Source organism: Pristiophorus japonicus, chromosome 5 (assembly GCF_044704955.1).
Source record: "Pristiophorus japonicus isolate sPriJap1 chromosome 5, sPriJap1.hap1, whole genome shotgun sequence".
Taxonomy (NCBI): Eukaryota; Metazoa; Chordata; class Chondrichthyes; family Pristiophoridae; genus Pristiophorus; species Pristiophorus japonicus.
In genome coordinates this window covers 210,547,559-210,564,868 of record NC_091981.1, presented here as the reverse complement: position 1 = coordinate 210,564,868, position 17,310 = coordinate 210,547,559, and the positions used below count along the sequence as shown (strand labels likewise).

At 48.0% G+C, this 17,310-nt stretch overlaps 1 protein-coding gene across 4 annotated transcripts in view; it reads left to right on the top strand.

Moving 5' to 3' along the window:
• efhb (EF-hand domain family, member B) overlaps window positions 1-17,310 on the top strand; it is a 230,868-nt gene that overhangs the window by 58,607 nt on the left and 154,951 nt on the right. The window lies entirely within an intron of this gene.

Below are 17,310 nucleotides of genomic sequence, written 5' to 3'. Positions count from 1 at the left end.
TTTGCGCCGTTTTTTTGGTGCATGCCATTTATTTTGGCGTATTTATATTTATTTTTTTCAATGTTTCTCCTTGCGATCTGCGCCACGTAACTGACTTGGTTACAATTTTTCTAGGCCATTTTTTTTAATGTTCCCTCATGTCTGCGCCGGTTTTTTCAATTGTTTGCAATGTGACCAACATTTTTTTTCTCTTTGGTTGGTGTATCTGGCCACTCACACAAAACCTTCTGGTGAGTTAAGAAAACCAGCATACATTCACAAGTCTGCGATGAAAGACGCCTTTGTTTTTAAATCAATGACTTTTGGAGGGAGTCAAGAACACTGTTAAAATCAATAATAAAGTTCAACTTTTTTTTTTAACCTGTCAATGTATAAGTGTAAATTTGTTGGATTTCAGAAGTTCTCTCATTTTTTAACTCACTCACACGCCACCAGCGAATGTCTTGAAGCAGGGCTGGAGGATTGTAGATTTGGCTGGCAGAATTGGCCCCGCGCCCGGACACGGACTCGGTTCTTGGGGTAGGGAGAGGGAGGGAGAGGGAGAGGGAGAGGGAGAGGGAGAGAGAGAGAGAGGGAGAGAGAGGGAGAGAGAGGGAGAGAGAGGGAGAGAGAGAGAGAGAGAGAGAGAGAGATGCCGATCAGAAGGCTTGGAGCCCGGGGAGGAGGAGGAGGAGGGAGAGAGAGAAATCACAAGACTCCAATTGAGGGGGGGGGAGGGGGGGGGAGGGGAAGAGAGGAGAAGTCACAAGACCTTTGGGTGTGGTCCATCCATACAGACCTGGAGAGATACAACTGCGAACCTGTGCTGCCTGCTTTCCTGCCGTTTTGAGCTTCTTTCAAAGGTTAAATTTAAGTATGGGGGCAATACTGACAATGCCATACCTTGTGCAAGCCTTTTGCATCATGGTGCTACATAGAGAATTGATTCGACTTCATCACTTCAGGAACATCAGAGCCTGTAGGGTGCTGGGCAGGAGGCCTTACTCACCTCGGGTATATCGAGACAGGTGTTGGTACTTCCACCTGAGTGATGCAGACTGTGTCAGAAGGCTGCGTTTCTGCAAAGAAGTTGTAAGTAAGATCTGTGAGTTGGTCATAGCAGACCTGCAACCTAGAGGCATCAGGAATACTGCTTTGTCAGTTGAAGTATCGTTTCAAGCTACAACTGCGGATGTGTGTGCCAGCTCTCAACATGCAACACATGTCTCCATTCGCCAGGTCACGACTGCACTGTACACGCATAGGAATGACTTTATAAAGTTCCCCACGACTGCCAAGCAATCCAGTACAGGGCTGTGTGCTTCTCCAGGATTGCTGGCTTCCCAAAGGTACAGAGCTGCATTGATTGTGAGCACCTTTTGAAGGATTCCGAGATGTACAGGAATAGAAACGGCTTCCACTCCATTAATGTGCAGCTTGTGTGTGACGGCATGCATCATATCACGTCAGTTGATGCAAGATACCCTGGCAGCACCCCTGATGCATTCATCCTCTGCAACAGTGTTATATCTGCCATGTTGCAGCAGCAGCCAGAAGGACAGAGCTGGCTACTGGGAGACAAAGGGTATGGCCTTGCCACCTGGCTCATGATGCCCCTACGCGTAATCAGGACGGAAGCTGACCATCAATACAACATGTCGCGCATTGCAATGCTCAGAATCATTGAGAGCACCATTAGCATCTTGAAACAGCGCTTCCGATGCCAGGACCATTCCGAAGGCTACTTGCTGTACTCCCCTGAGATTGTCGGTCAGTTCACTCTTATGTGCTGCATGCTGCATAACTGAGCCATCATGAGGCAGCAGCACCTGGTTGTGGAAGACCCACCTGCGGTGAGTGTGGCTGATGATAATGATGTGGAAGATGCAGGTGACAAGCAGGAGGAGGAGGAGGATGAGGAAGAGGAAACCATGATCATATTGAATGGTGGTGGTGCAGGCTCTAAGGGCCGAATGGCCTACTCCTGCACCTATATTCTATGTTTCTATGAGGGGGCTTGACAAGGTGGATGCAGAGAGGATGTTTCCACTGATGGAGGAGACTAGAACTAGAGGGCATGATCTTAGAATAAGGGGCCGCCCATTTAAAACAGAGACGAGAAATTTCTTCCCTCAGAGGGTTGCAAATCTGTGGAATTCCCTTCCTCAGAGCTGTGGAAGCTGGGACATTGAATAAATTTAAGACAGAAATAGACAGTTTCTATTCTAAGGGGTTATGGGGAACAGGCGGGGTAGTGGAGCTGAGTCCATGATTAGATCAGCCATGATCTTATTAAATGGCGGAGCAGGCTCGAGGAGCCTTATGGCCTACTCCTGTTCCTATTTCTTATGTTCTTATATACAGCAGACATCTCAAAGCACTGGAGAAGTACCACCAACGCTGCCTCCGCAAGATCCTGTAAATCCACTGGGAGGACAGATGCACAACATCAGCATTCTTGCTCTCAGGCCAACATCCCCAGCATCGAAGCACTGACCACACTCAACCAGCTTTGTTGGGTAGGTCACATCGTCCACATGCCCGACACGAGGCTCCCTAAGCAAGCGCTCTACTTTGAACTCCTACATGGTAAGCAAACCCCAGGAGGGCAGAGGAAATGTTTTAAGGACACCCTCAAAAACTGCTTGATAAAGTGCCACATCCTCAGTGGCACCTGGGAATCCCTGCCCAAAATGGAGGAAGAGCATCTGGGAGTACCTTGAGTCTCGTCGCCAAGAGCATGCAGAAACCAAGCGCAGACAGCGGAAGGAGCGTGCGGCAAAGGGCGAGAACTGGCCTTAATCTCACGGGCCAGGGTTCTGGGCTACTGCTTGGTGGGTTCAGAAAAAGGGAGAGAAGGAATTGCAGTGATTAGGCAGCCTGCTGGAGCCACGCAGCCTTACAATGAACAACCAGAATATATTTTACAGAATATGGAAAACAAAGTTAAATAATGATTAACAGATTGAAATGAAAATTAAAGTAATGTGAAAAATATTTTTCAAGAGCTGGGGAGGGACTGGATGCAGTCTATATGAAGGAATGATAAAGAAGACATTTTGGAGAAAAACTTTACCAAGTGGGGAAAAATGAGAAGTTAATATAATTCATGTAGTTAAATATAAATAAAGTGTTAAGATTGAACTAAACCTGAAGATCTCCCCTAGTTACTTAAAGAAAGTAAAAGAGAAACTTGCATTTATATAGCGCCCTTCACTTCCTTGACGTCCCAAAGTGCTTTACAGCCAATGAAGTACTTTTGAACTGTTGTAATGTAGGAAACGCGAGAACCAATTTACACACAGCAAGCTCTCACAAACAGCAATGTGATAATAACTTGATAATCTGTTTTTTAGGGATGTTGATTGAGGGATAAATATTGGCCAAGACACCAGGATAACTGCTCTTTTAAATAGTGCAAGTGGGCTGTCCTCATCTCATCCGAACGATGGCTCCTCCGAGAGTGCAATGCTCCCTATGTACTGTACTGGAGTGTTAGCCTAGATTTTTGTGCTCAAGTCCTTGGAGTGGGACTTGAACCAACAACCTTTTGACACAAAGGCATATCTCACACATTAGTAATCGAACATAGATTCAAAGCTGAGACAAGGTGGTAGGATCTTTCAACTTCAATGGAAAGGAATATCAGTTGCAGTGTATAATGGGTAACCAACCCTCTAGTGCCTGTTTAATGCATTGCCGATGTTGAAAGTTCCACTCAAGGACTCAATATGGCTCCTATTAAAAGCATTAGAGGGCAGGTGTCATTAGAGTAAACTGAGTCATTTGATGATTCTATCCGGAGTATTTCTTTGCTCCTATTGAAATCTGCCTCATTGCTGTGACTGAGTGAACTGAAAAATAGCCTGTCCAAGCAGCATATCATCATTCAGATCAAAGATAGATTTGCACAATAGGCAAGTGCCTTTGAAGAACACCCAACATCTTAATTACCCAGCAATCAATATTAATTATTTTTTATCAGCTGGATTGGTGGGTGGGAAGAGGAAAACAATATCCTCACAGTCTGATGAGCTGCTTATTAATTCAGACTCGACATAAAGCCTATTGGAATTTTTGTCTGGTATGAAATTCCTTTAATGACTGTGGCAATCAGGCAATTAGCTCATTTCTGTTATCCAATACTCTACCCACATGCGATCAAGACAAAGCACAGAGGAAATCCTTAAGCTATAGCTCCAATTTTAAACCCCAGTGCATTGGCCTAATTAAAATTAATATGTAAAGATATAATAGAAAAGTATTTTAGCATGATGACCATAATCATCACAGTCATGACCAACACAATATTAATATCCATAAAACACATCAAGTATAGAGTAAAAACCTTTAATCATGTTTGTTTCAAGTATCTTGTGAATATATGTTATGCCCTAGATTAAAGGGCCCAAAATTGCCCCTTCCGATAAGGTCTCTGATCGCCTGAAAGCAGCGACCACAGGGTGGCGCGGAATGGTCGCTGACTCTCCATGGAGGGGCCGCCATTTTGGAAATTGCCCCACCTCTGGAGCAGTGTCCGGGACCGCTCCGCCTGTTTTCCCACCACGGCGTGCACGCGTCGACCCCTTACTATATGGCGGAGACCCCCTCGCGAAATTGCCCGACCGAAATTGACCCTTGCCTGAAATTGCCCTGCCAGATCGGCGCTACCACAGGCTAGTGTTCATGACAGCTTTTGCATCCATTGCGGCAGCCAGAACACTTCAAAAAGGGTAGGCGTGCCTGTTTCTGGCGGTGGGCAATTTCTACCCCGAAATCTTTTTATTCGATACTAATGAATCGCCTAAGCTACTACTTATGGTTAGGATGGGGGCGATTTCCCGGGGTCTGTACCCTGGTGCACTGAGTGTAGCAAATATTGTAAACTTGGGTTGGTCAGAGTGCATGCCTGTAAAGAAATCTGCCTGATTTTCTTTCCATTAATTTAAATAATGTGCTTGTATACAGACCCGACATGTGTTTCAGCAGTATTTGTTGTAACAGCATGGGAGCACTCAAACACCACCTCTGGAGCAAGTGAGAATAACAATTGTTACCATTACAGCGAAAGTGTGTTTTGGCAAATCTTGGCTGTGCATTGCAGTTATCTGCAGAAAGCAATGTTATCTTTTTGAACCATTAATTAGCAGTGTGAATTTTGCAACTGCAATCCAATCAAACATATCCATGTGATTACTTTGAAGTGGGTGTAATAATTAAATGTTTGTTAGGTTGTGATACAGGTTGAATCTCCCTTATCCAGCACCACCCCTCATCCGGGACCATTCCCGGCCACTGGGTGGTGCATGCGCAGAACGCGACTGTCAAAATCTTACTCACCAATATAATGGGGTAGAAATTCCGACGTCCCAGGCCTGTGTGAAGTTTCTACGGACCCGGGAAGGCATCGGAAAAGCCCGTTTTCAGTGCGCAATGCGCATGCGCTGGAGCTTGACCGATCATCTGCAGATCGGGAGCAAGATTGCGGAAATTACGCATATCTTGCCCAGCAAATGTTCTCAAAAATCCTGTGCCTGAAAAAGCAGGCGCATAGCCTACTTTTACAGATGCAAGTGTTTAAAAACACTCAACACAATAAAAGAAAATAAACATATTGTATTGCTAAAAATTCTGCCCACTAAGGTAAGTTTATTTTTAACCCGAATTAACAAAACTTAAAAAAAAAAATCGGAAATATATTTTTTTCTCAGGCAGTTATTGACTTTAATTTCAATTAATTTTAATTTTGTGAGGTCTGTTTATTTTTTATTTGTGTGTGTGTTTGTTTTTTTTCCCATTAATAGTACTGAGAACTCGTAGTTATGCGAGTCTCAGTGCTATTAATGGGAACCTGTGAACTACCTACCTGATCAGCTGAGCAGGCACACGTGATTGCATCTTCTACGTGGGAACCCTCTGGACGGGAGCACGCTTCGCAGCGCGGGAAAAGAAGGCCTCCCCACCGGAATCCAGGGCACATCTGCGACCACCAGGTACTTTCGTAAAAAATCTCCAGTTGGAAGGCAATTGCTGCGGGAAGCCTCCGACCAGAATTTTCGGGCCATCCTTTCTCTTCAATCAGCTGCTTCATCCTCATCGCCCTTCTGGAATTCCTGCAACCACAGTCCTCGGGCCGGCCGCTCCTCCACACAGTGCTCCCTCGGGGGATCGGGCCGAAGCTTCTGGGCCCGCCGGCTCTTTTGGGCCCGCCTGCCCGCTGACTGCTCAGAGGCCCGCCGGAGCCCGTCAACTCGCCGACTGTCTATCCTTCCTGAATATTGAATATCCCTGGATGTTGAGCTCCCAGCCTTGGTCACCCTGGAGCCATGTCTCCGTAATCCCAATTATATCATATTCATTAATAGCTGCCTGCGCAGTTAATTTGTCCAGCTTATTACGAATACTCCTCGCATTGAGGCACAGAGCCTTCAGGCTTGTCTTTTTAACACACTTTGTCCCTTTCAGAATTTTGCTGTAATGTGGCCCTTTTTGCTTTTTGCCTTGGGTTTCTCTGCTCTCCACTTTTACTTTTCTTCTTTCTATCTTTTACTTCTGCCCCCATTTTACTTCCCTCTTTCTCCCTGCATAGGTTCCCATCCCCCTGCCATATTAGTTTAACCCCTCCCCAACAGCAGTAGCAAACACTCCCCCTCGGACATTTGTTCCGGTCCTGCCCAGGTGCAGACCGTCCGGTTTGTACTGGTCCCACCTCCCCCAGAACTGCTTCCAATGTCCCAGAAATTTGAATCCCTCCCTCCTGCACCACTCCTCAAGCCACGTATTCATCTTAGCTATGCTGCAATTTCTACTCTGACTAGCATGTGGCACTGGTAGCAATTCTTTCAGGTCCTGCTTTTTAATTTAACTCCTAGCTCCCTAAATTCAGCTTGTAGGACCTCATCCCATTTTTCACCTATGCCGTTGGTACCTATATGCACCACGACAACTGGCTGTTCACCCTCCTCCTCCAAAATGTCCTGCAATGGCTCCGAGACATCCTTGACCCTTGCACCAGGGGGGCAACATACCATCCTGGAGTCTCAATTGCGGCCGCAGAAACTCCTGTCTATTCCCCTTATAATAGAATCCCCTACCACTATAGCTCTCCCACTTTTTCCTGCCCTCCTGTGCAGCAGAGCCACCCATGGTGCCATGAACTTGGCTGCTGCTGCCCTCCCCTGATGAGTCCCCCCCCCCCCCCCCCCCAACAGGCGGTGTATCTGTTTTGCAGGGGGATGACCGCAGGGGACCCCTGCACTACCTTCCTTCCACTACTCCTCCCCCATCCCCTATCTGGCTGTGTAACCTTTACCTGCGGTGTGACCAATTCACTAAACGTGCTATTCACGATATCCTCAGCATCGCGGATGCTCCAGAGTGAATCCACCTGCAGCTCCAGTGCCGCAATGCGGTCTGTCAGGAGCTGCAGCAGGATGCAATTCCTGCACATGTAGTCATCGGGGCCACTGGAAGCGTACCTGGCTTCCCACATAGCACAGGAGGAGCATGACACGGGTCTGGGCTCTCCTGCCATGACTTAACCCTTAAATTAACTTAATTTGGCAACAATGTCAAAGGTTACCTACTGATAAGGAAATAAAAGAAGAAAAAAAAGATTAAATACTCACCAAACCACCAGCCAATTACTTACCCGCTTGGCTGTGACGTCATTCTTCGATTTCTTTCTACTTCTTTGTTTTACCTTCAGTCTCTGCACCAGCTGGCCTCCTCGACTGCCACCGCTCCCACTCGCTGCGGCCGCTCCCACTCGCTGCGGTCGCCCTTGTAGTCCCGAGCCGTCGCTCCCACTCGCTGCCGTCGCCCTTGTAGTCCCGAGCCGTCGCTCCCACTCGCTGCGGTCGCCCTTGTAGTCCCGAGCCGTCGCTCCCACTCGCTGCCGTCGCCCTTGTAGTCCCGAGCCGTCGCTCCCACTCGCTGCGGTCGCCCTTGTAGTCCCGAGCCGTCGCTCCCACTCGCTGCCGTCGCCCTTGTAGTCCCGAGCCGTCGCTCCCACTCGCTGCCGCCGCCCTTGTAGTCCCGAGCCATCGCTCCCACTCGCTGCCGCCGCCCTTGTAGTCCCGAGCCGTCGCTCCCACTCGCTGCCGCCGCCCTTGTAGTCCCGAGCCGTCGCTCCCACTCGCTGCGGTCGCCCTTGTAGTCCCAAGCCATCGCTCTCGCGATGCTGGCCTCCTCGACTGCCGCTGGGTGTTTTTTTATATAGAGTTGCAACAGTGAAAAGGTGATGGATGAGCAAATTTGCTGGCAAATTTCAAAGGTGTGCAATGAAAATAGGATAGTAATATTAGGTGACTTCAATTACCGAAATATAGACAGGAAATACAATGTACTAGGGGTCGGGAAGGAAAGGAATCTCTGATATGTGTACAGGAGAATGTTTTCGATCAATATGTCTCCAGTCCAACAAGGAAGGAAGCAGTGTTGGATCTGGTTCTGGGAAATGAAGTAGGGCAAGTGGGGTGAGTTACAATCAGAGATCATCTAGCTAACAGTGACCGCAACATAATTCAGTTTAGAGTAATTATGGACAGAAACCATAAAATATGGAAGGTAAAGATGCTTAACTGGGGAAGAGCTAATTTTAGTAATTTAAGAAGGGACGTAGCCTTGGTATATTGGAATAGGTGATTGCAGGGTAAAGCAGTAACGGAGCAATGGAAGAGATAGTTTAGGTACAAATTAGGCATATTCCTTTTGAAGGAAAAAGATAGAGCATCCACAGCTAATGTGCCCTGGATGACAATGGAAATAAAAGTTAAAATAAAACAGAAAAAAGAGGCTCATGATAAATGGCAGAAGCAAGATTCAGTTAATAACCAGGATGATTATGAAAAGTACAGGAGAGAATTGAACATGGGAGGCAAAATGAGGTTATTTAAAAATTAGCAGGGAACATTACATTGAACCCTAAAACATCTTATAAACAGAGTTTTGCGAGTGAAAAAGTTGGAGCTATTAAGGACCTAAAGGAAAATCTTTATATAGAGGCAGAGGACATGCACAGGAGGGCAGGAAAAAGAGTGGGAGAGCGATAGTGATAGGGGATTCAATTGTGAGGGGAATAGATAGGCGTTTCTGCGGCCGGAACCGAGACTCCAGGATGGTATGTTGCCTCCCTGGTGCAAGGGTCAAGGATGTCTCGGAGCGGGTGCAGGACATTCTGAAATGGGAGGGAGAACAGCCAGTTGTCATGGTGCACATTGGTACCAACGACATAGGTAAAAAAAGGGATGAGGTCCTACGAAACGAATTTAAGGAGCTAGGAGCTAAATTTAAAAAGTAGGACCTCAAAAGTAGTAATCTCGGGATTGCTACCAGTGCCACATGATAGTCAGAGTAGGAATCGCAGGATAGCGCAGATGAATACGTGGCTTGAGCAGTGGTGCAGCAGGGAGGGATTCAAATTCCTGGGGCATTGGGACCGGTTCTGGGGGAGGTGGGACCAGTACAAACCGGACGGTCTGCACCTGGGCAGGACCGGAACCAATGTCCTAGGGGGAGTGTTTGCTAGTGCTGTTGGGGAGGATTTAAATTAATATGGCAGGGGGATGGGAACCAATGCAGGGAGACAGAGGGAAACAAAAAGGAGACAAAAGCAAAAGACAGAAAGGAGATGAGGAAAAGTGGAGGGCAGAGAAACCCAAGGCAAAGAACAAAAAGGGCCACTGTACAGCAAAATTCTAAAAGGACAAAGGGTGTTAATAAAACAAGCCTGAAGGCTTTGTGTCTTAATGCAAGGAGTATCCGCAATAAGGTGGATGAATTAATTGTGCAAATAGATGTTAACAAATATGATGTGATTGGGATTACGGAGACGTGGCTCCAGGATGATCAGGGCTGGAAACTCAACATTCAGGGGTATTCAACATTCAGGAAGGATAGAATAAAAGGAAAAGGAGCTGGGGTAGCATTGCTGGTTAAAGAGGAGATTAATGCAATAGTTAGGAAAGACATTAGCTTGGATGATGTGGAATCTATATGGGTAGAGCTGCAGAACACCAAAGGGCAAAAAACGTTAGTAGGAGTTGTGTACAGACCTCCAAACAGTAATAGGGATGTTGGGGAGGGCATCAAACAGGAAATTAGGGGTGCATGCAATAAAGGTGTAGCAGTTATAATGGGTGACTTTAATATGCACATAGATTGGGCTAGCCAAACTGGAAGCAATACGGTGGAGGAGGATTTCCTGGAGTGCATAAGGGATGGTTTTCTAGACCAATATGTTGAGGAACCAACTAGGGGGGAGGCCATCTTAGACTGGGTGTTGTGTAATGAGAGAGGATTAATTAGCAATCTCATTGTGCGAGGCCCCTTGGGGAAGAGTGACCATAATATGGTGGAATTCTGCATTAGGATGGAGAATGAAACAGTAATTTCAGAGACCATGGTCCAGAACTTAAAGAAGGGTAACTTTGAAGGTATGAGGCGTGAATTGGCTAGGATAGATTGGCGAATGATACTTAGGGGGTTGACTGTGGATGGGCAATGGCAGACATTTAGAGACCGCATGGATGAATTACAACAATTGTACATTCCTGTCTGGCGTAAAAATAAAAAAGGGAAGGTGGCTCAACCGTGGCTATCTAGGGAAATCAGGGATAGTATTAAAGCCAAGGAAGTGGCATACAAATTGGCCAGAAATAGCAGCGAACCTGGGGACTGGGAGAAATTTAGAACTCAGCAGAGGAGGACAAAGGGTTTGATTAGGGCAGGGAAAATGGAGTACGAGAAGAAGCTTGCAGGGAACATTAAGGCGGATTGCAAAAGTTTCTATAGGTATGTAAAGAGAAAAAGGTTGGTGAAGACAAACGTAGGTCCCCTGCAGTCAGAATCAGGGGAAGTCATAACGGGGAACAAAGAAATGGCAGACCAATTGAACAAGTACTTTGGTTCGGTATTCACTAAGGAGGATACAAACAACCTTCCGGATATAAAAGGGGTCAGAGGGTCTAGTAAGGAGGGGGAACTGAGGGAAATCTTTATCAGTCGGGAAATTGTGTTGGGGAAATTGATGGGATTGAAGGCCGATAAATCCCCAGGGCCTGATGGACTGCATCCTAGAGTACTTAAGGAGGTGGCCTTGGAAATAGCGGATGCATTGACAGTCATTTTCCAACATTCCATTGACTCTGGATCAGTTTCTATGGAGTGGAGGGTAGCCAATGTAACCCCACTTTTTAAAAAAGGAGGGAGAGAGAAAACAGGGAATTATAGACCGGTCAGCCTGACCTCAGTAGTGGGTAAAATGATGGAATCAATTATTAAGGATGTCATAGCAGTGCATCTGGAAAATGGTGACATGATGGGTCCAAGTCAGCATGGATTTGTGAAAGGGAAATCATGCTTGACAAATCTTCTGGAATTTTTTGAGGATGTTTCCAGTAAAGTGGACAAAGGAGAACCAGTTGATGTGGTATATTTGGACTTTCAGAAGGCTTTCGACAAGGTCCCACACAAGAGATTAATGTGCAAAGTTAAAGCACATGGGATTAGGAGTAGTGTGCTGACGTGGATTGAGAACTGGTTGTCAGACAGGAAGCAAAGAGTAGGAGTAAACGGGTACTTTTCAGAATGGCAGGCAGTGACTAGTGGAGTGCCGCAAGGTTCTGTGCTGGGGCCCCAGCTGTTTACATTGTACATTAATGATTTAGACGAGGGGATTAAATGCAGTATCTCCAAATTTGCGGATGATACTAAGTTGGGTGGCAGTGTGAGCTGCGAGGAGGATGCTATGAGGCTGCAGAGTGACTTGGATAGGTTAGGTGAGTGGGCAAATGCATGGCAGATGAAGTATAATGTGGATAAATGTGAGGTTATCCACTTTGGTGGTAAAAACAGAGAGACAGACTATTATCTGAATGGTGACAGATTAGGAAAAGGGAAGGTGCAACGAGACCTGGGTGTCATGGTACATCAGTCATTGAAGGTTAGCATGCAGGTACAGCAGGCGTTAAGAAAGCAAATGGCATGTTGGCCTTCATAGCGAGGGGATTTGAATACAGGGGCAGGGAGGTGTTGCTACAGTTGGTGAGGCCACACCTGGAGTATTGTGTACAGTTTTGGTCTCCTAACTTGAGGAAGGACATTCTTGCTATTGAGGGAGTGCAGCGAAGGTTCACCAGACTGATTCCCGGGATGGCGGGACTGACCTATCAAGAAAGATTGGATCAACTGGGCTTGTATTCACTGGAGTTCAGAAGAATGAGAGGGGACCTCATAGAAACGTTTAAAATTCTGACGGGTTTAGACAGGTTAGATGCAGAAAGAATGTTCCCAATGTTGGGGAAGTCCAGAACCAGGGGTCACAGTCTGAGGATAAGGGGTAAGCCATTTAGGACCGAGATGAGGAGAAACTTCTTCACCCAGAGAGTGGTGAACCTGTGGAATTCTCTACCACAGAAAGTAGTTGAGGCCAATTCACTAAATATATTCAAAAGGGAGTTAGATGAAGTCCTTACTACTCGGGGGATCAAGGGTTATGGCGAGAAAGCAGGAAGGGGGTACTGAAGTTTCATGTTCAGCCATGAACTCATTGAATTGCGGTGCAGGCTAGAAGGGCTGAATGGCCTGCTCCTGCACCTATTTTCTATGTTTCTATGTTTCTATTAAATGATTAGTTTGTATCTGTCCTCACAAAGGAAGCAGATGATGTGAAAGTTATACTAAAAGAGGAGAGGGAAGTTATTGACAGGATAGTAGCAGATAGAGAAGATCTACTAAAAAGATTAGCATTACTGAAAGTTGGGAATACATCTTGTCCAGATGGAATACATCCGAGGTTGCTGAAAGAAGCAGACATTGGTCATAATCTTTCAATCCACATTGAATACAAGAGTAGTTTCAGAGGACTGGAGAGTTGCTAATGTTATACCACTATTCAAGAAAGGTGAGAGGGGTAAATCAGGAAACTACAGGCCAGTCAACCTTACATTGATGGTGGGGAAATTATTTAAAACCATTATCAGGGATAAAATAAACTTTCATTTGGAAAAGCATGGGCTAATCAAGGACAGCCAGCATGGATGTGTTGAAGGCAAATTTTGTCTGACTAACTTGATTGACTTCTTTGAGGTAACCGAGAAGGTTGATCAAGGTCGCGCAGTAAATGTTGGGCTCATTACCGCTGTTTTGCGGCGGCCATGCGGCGGAATCGAGTGACCGCCGGGTTGCAGTCAATTGGCCGTCACGATCCAAATTCACCTCAGGGATTTTTTGGGCAGTCTCCACTTCCGCCCCGCTGCTACCGACCACCCCAAGCGCATCATTAAAGCGTGCACCGCTGCTCTCCCGCACCTCAATCCCACTCCGCGCAAAATTTACCTGAAAAAAATCGACGATCCACCACGCGATGCCCCCTACAGCTTTTTCTGTCGGTGCACCTTGTTTTTTGTCTGTGAGGCAGGGCAGTGTGGCAGTCCTTGAAGGGGAGGGCACACTGCTGCGGCCACCATGTTTCCTTTCTTTGCCGGCTGTCTTCCCGATCGGCCGGACATTTATGGCCCCGGGTTTGGCTGGGCCGCCAACAGGCAGCCTGGCAACCCCACTTGGGTGCCAGTCCGCTGGCCCAGTCGAAACACTTCCTGGTGGCCCAGTGGCCAAACCTAAAAAAATGCTGCTTCTCTCCCCTTTAAGTTAAGGGAAGAGCGTGGTGATGCACACGCGCACCAATGTCGCCACTGCTCCGCCGCTGACTGACAGCAGCGGAGACTTCGTCCCCCCCTCACCAGCACTTACCGCCGCACTTCCGCCCCCATTATGACCGTCTTCCGGTCCGATCCGAAAAAAACGGCATGGAGGAGAAAATCGACCGAGAGCCCGCCTCATCAGACCCAATGGTAAAAGCATTAAAAAAAAACGGTGGGTGTGCCAGCTTTCTGGTGAGCCTGAATATCGGCCCCGTTGTGTATATATGGACTATCGGTAGGCAACCGAGGAGGTTTACCAGGATGTTATCAGGGATGAGGGATTTCAGTTATGAGGAGAGATTAGAAAAGTTAGGACTGTTCTCCTTGGAACAGAGAAGGTTAAGATGTGAACTAATCGAGATTTTCAAGATGATTGGTTCTGATAGCGGAGGTAGAGAAAAACTGTTCCCTCTGGGGAGTCGGTCAATAACGAGAGGTCATAAATGTAAAATCATTGGCAAAAGATCTAGGGCTGTATTTTCGGCTCCCTTGCGCCTCTAGTAGCGCCCGAGGGGAGGTAAAGGGTGTTTTAAGGCGTAACAGCGGGTGGCCAGCTTTTACCGCGCGGCTGACAAATTCGGCTCAGGGTTTGCAGTGGTGCAAAAACTTACCGCCGCTCCCTCTAGTTTCAATGAGATCATAAAGTCAGTCGTCGTGCAACACTCCGCTAGCGCTCGGCTGCAAAATTTGGTCTTAATGCTGCATTAATGCCCGCCCCAAGAGACGCCGGAAAAAACAGGCAGCGTCAGGATAGAAGAAGGGCTCTTGGCCATGTCGGCCCACGGATGAAGAGAGGCCGAAGATGTCTGGGGAGGAGGGCTTAACCCCCATGGGTTTACAGGCACCAATGCTCATACCTCCAGCTCTCTGTGGAGCAGTGTGTGAGACGGCTGCGCTTCCGACAGGAAGTGCTGACAGAGATAAACCATCTCCTAAAGGCAGACCTACAGCCTTCCAGCGGCAACATGACTGCGCTGCCCATCGCAGTGAAGGTGACTGTGGCGCTGGCCTTCTATGTCTCCAGCTCATTCCAGGCTGCAGCAGGGGCATATGCAGCATCTCCCAATGTGCTACATATCTGCATTCGCCACGTCACAAAGGCTCTGTACGCGCACAGAATGGACTTCATAAAGTTCCCAATGAGCAGTGAGAGCCAGAATGAACGAGCATGTGGGTTTGACAGAATTGCGGTCTTCCCGAGGGTTCAAGGAGCCATTGACTGCACACATGTGGCCTTGCAAGCACTATTATACAATGCAGAAGTATTCAGAAACCGAAAGGGATACCACTCCCTAAACATTCAGCTGGTGTGCGACCACACGCAGCGCATCCTCGTAGTGAATGCCCGCTATCCCGGGAGTGCACATGATGCTTTCATCTTGCTTGAGAGCACTGTCTCACGATTGTTTCAGCCACCAAGGAAACGGCGTGGCTGGCTGCTCGGGGACAAAGGATACAGCCTAGTCACCTGGCTCATGTCTCCCCTCCGCAACCCCACAACAGATCAGCCATGATCTTATTGAATTGAGGAACAGGCTCGAGGGGCCAAATGGCCTGCTCCTGCTCCCATTTCTTATGTAACGGAAGCGGAGCAGCGCTTCAATGAGAGCCATGCAGCCAACCGCAACATCATTGAACAGACAATTGGGGTGCTCAAGCAATGCTTCCAATGCCTGGACCGCTCTGGAGGCAGCCTTCAATACTCCCCTCAACAGGTATCTGAATTCATTGTGGTGTGCTGAATGCTGCACAACTTGGCCATCATGAGGGGGCAGGCATGGCCAGTGGGGATTGCAGGCCCACCTCAGGAGGAGGAGGATGACGAGGTGGAGCCTGGCGAGGCCCCGATTGGATAGCCATTCCATCCATGGGGGAGGCAGCGTGGAAATACTGCCGAATCAAGAGCCGCATGTCACCAGCTCATAATGAACCGGATCTACTGAATGGAGGAAGCTGAGGGATGGAGTTAATACTGGCCACGCTATGTGCCACCAAAAAGGCACATCTCCGATGAACGTTGGAATGACACGCAAGATACCAATGGCAAAGGGTCAAAGCCGCATTTTACTGCAACAAAATAACCAACACTTCTCCACCCCCCCCACCACCCAACCAAAAGAAAACCATATGATATACAACGTTCTGTTGCAAGGCACTCCAGAACAATTAAGTGCATTAATTCATCATAACTATTTACAGGCGTCATAAAGAAAAATCAGGGCATCCACACAGCGTTGTCCTACACCTTAATCGGGCTTACCCTGAGCTTTGCCCACCCTACCCTTTGCCCCCCTCTCACGCCTGCTGCTTCCCCTCAATGAGGCCTCAGTGCCTACAACAAAGCTGCTTGAGGTCTGCTGTGTTAGTGGACTATGGGCCTAGAAGACCCAGCTATGGACTGCTGCGCCTCAGTATCGGTGACAGAAGTCTCTGAAGGATCTGGAGTGGACCGCATTAGGTGCAAGGTGGGAGAGTCAGTGGTGGGAGCCGGAATGCTGTCCTCTTGAGGAAAGAAAGCACCTTACATTTCCTAGGATCACTGACACTCACTCGGGGCTGAGCTTCAGCATCTGGACCAAGATGTGTGACCACAACTTGCAAGCCTGCTTCAGCACCGTCCCTTCCTTGTTGGACAGTGGGGAACACAGAGTGAACAGTAGCAGTCAGTGATTGCATGACATCACCTAGCTGGAGCGTGACTTGTGCCTGCATTGCAATCGCTGCTGCAACGTCACCCATGGCATGTGCCATCCCCTCTGGGACTACACTATCGCTGCCACAGCTCATCTGCCTCTGTGAGCAGGCAAGGATGGGATTGCTGGAGTCCTCCGATGCATGGACAATGTATGAGGCGGCCTCTGCCACACTCACAGCAAGTCCGTCTATGCTCTGCAGGACCCTACCCAATGCACCCATGAGCACTGGGTGCATTTCCATGTTCTCCCTGGACATAGCCACCAAGTCCAGGTCCATGTCTGCCTGTCTCTGAGCAGGACTAATGTGCCAATCACCCTCTGGGAAACTGACCTGTGAGCTTCCCCTTCCACTGGGTGTTGCTGTAGGCCACTGGGGCCAGGAGCCTCAGAGTCGTCAAACCCCTCGAATTCCCCACACGGAAGAACTGATGGGATCTCACGCTCAGGAAGCACACTGTCCTCTCCTCCCACTTCATCTCCCCTGTGGCTAGATGTTGACGGCTCACAGGCGGGCTGCTGCGCCTCTGGCTGGTCAACTCTAAGCACAAAACAATAGATGTGTGGTTAGCAGCAGGGGAGGGAGCAGGCAGGCAAGAGGAGGGTAGCATTGGACATCTATATGTAATGGGGCTAGGCCACTTGATATTAGGGGTCAAGGAAGTCACATCAGTTGCAAATGCCATTCACATACCGCCATTACCCGCAGAGGGCTCGGCCTCACCGCCGGCCACCGCGTGAACTGGGGTGTCCATCAGGGCCGACAATCTCTGCTACACCTCGGTTAGCTCCTGCAGATCAGGCTGTCCACCTCCGGTGCGATGCTGCTACCTCCTATTATGCGATAGCTTTGGCTTGCACTAAGAGCAATCAGAAGGGTTGAGTAAATGTCTACCTCCTCTTGTGCCACATGTGCCTTCCATAGTAGAATAGCT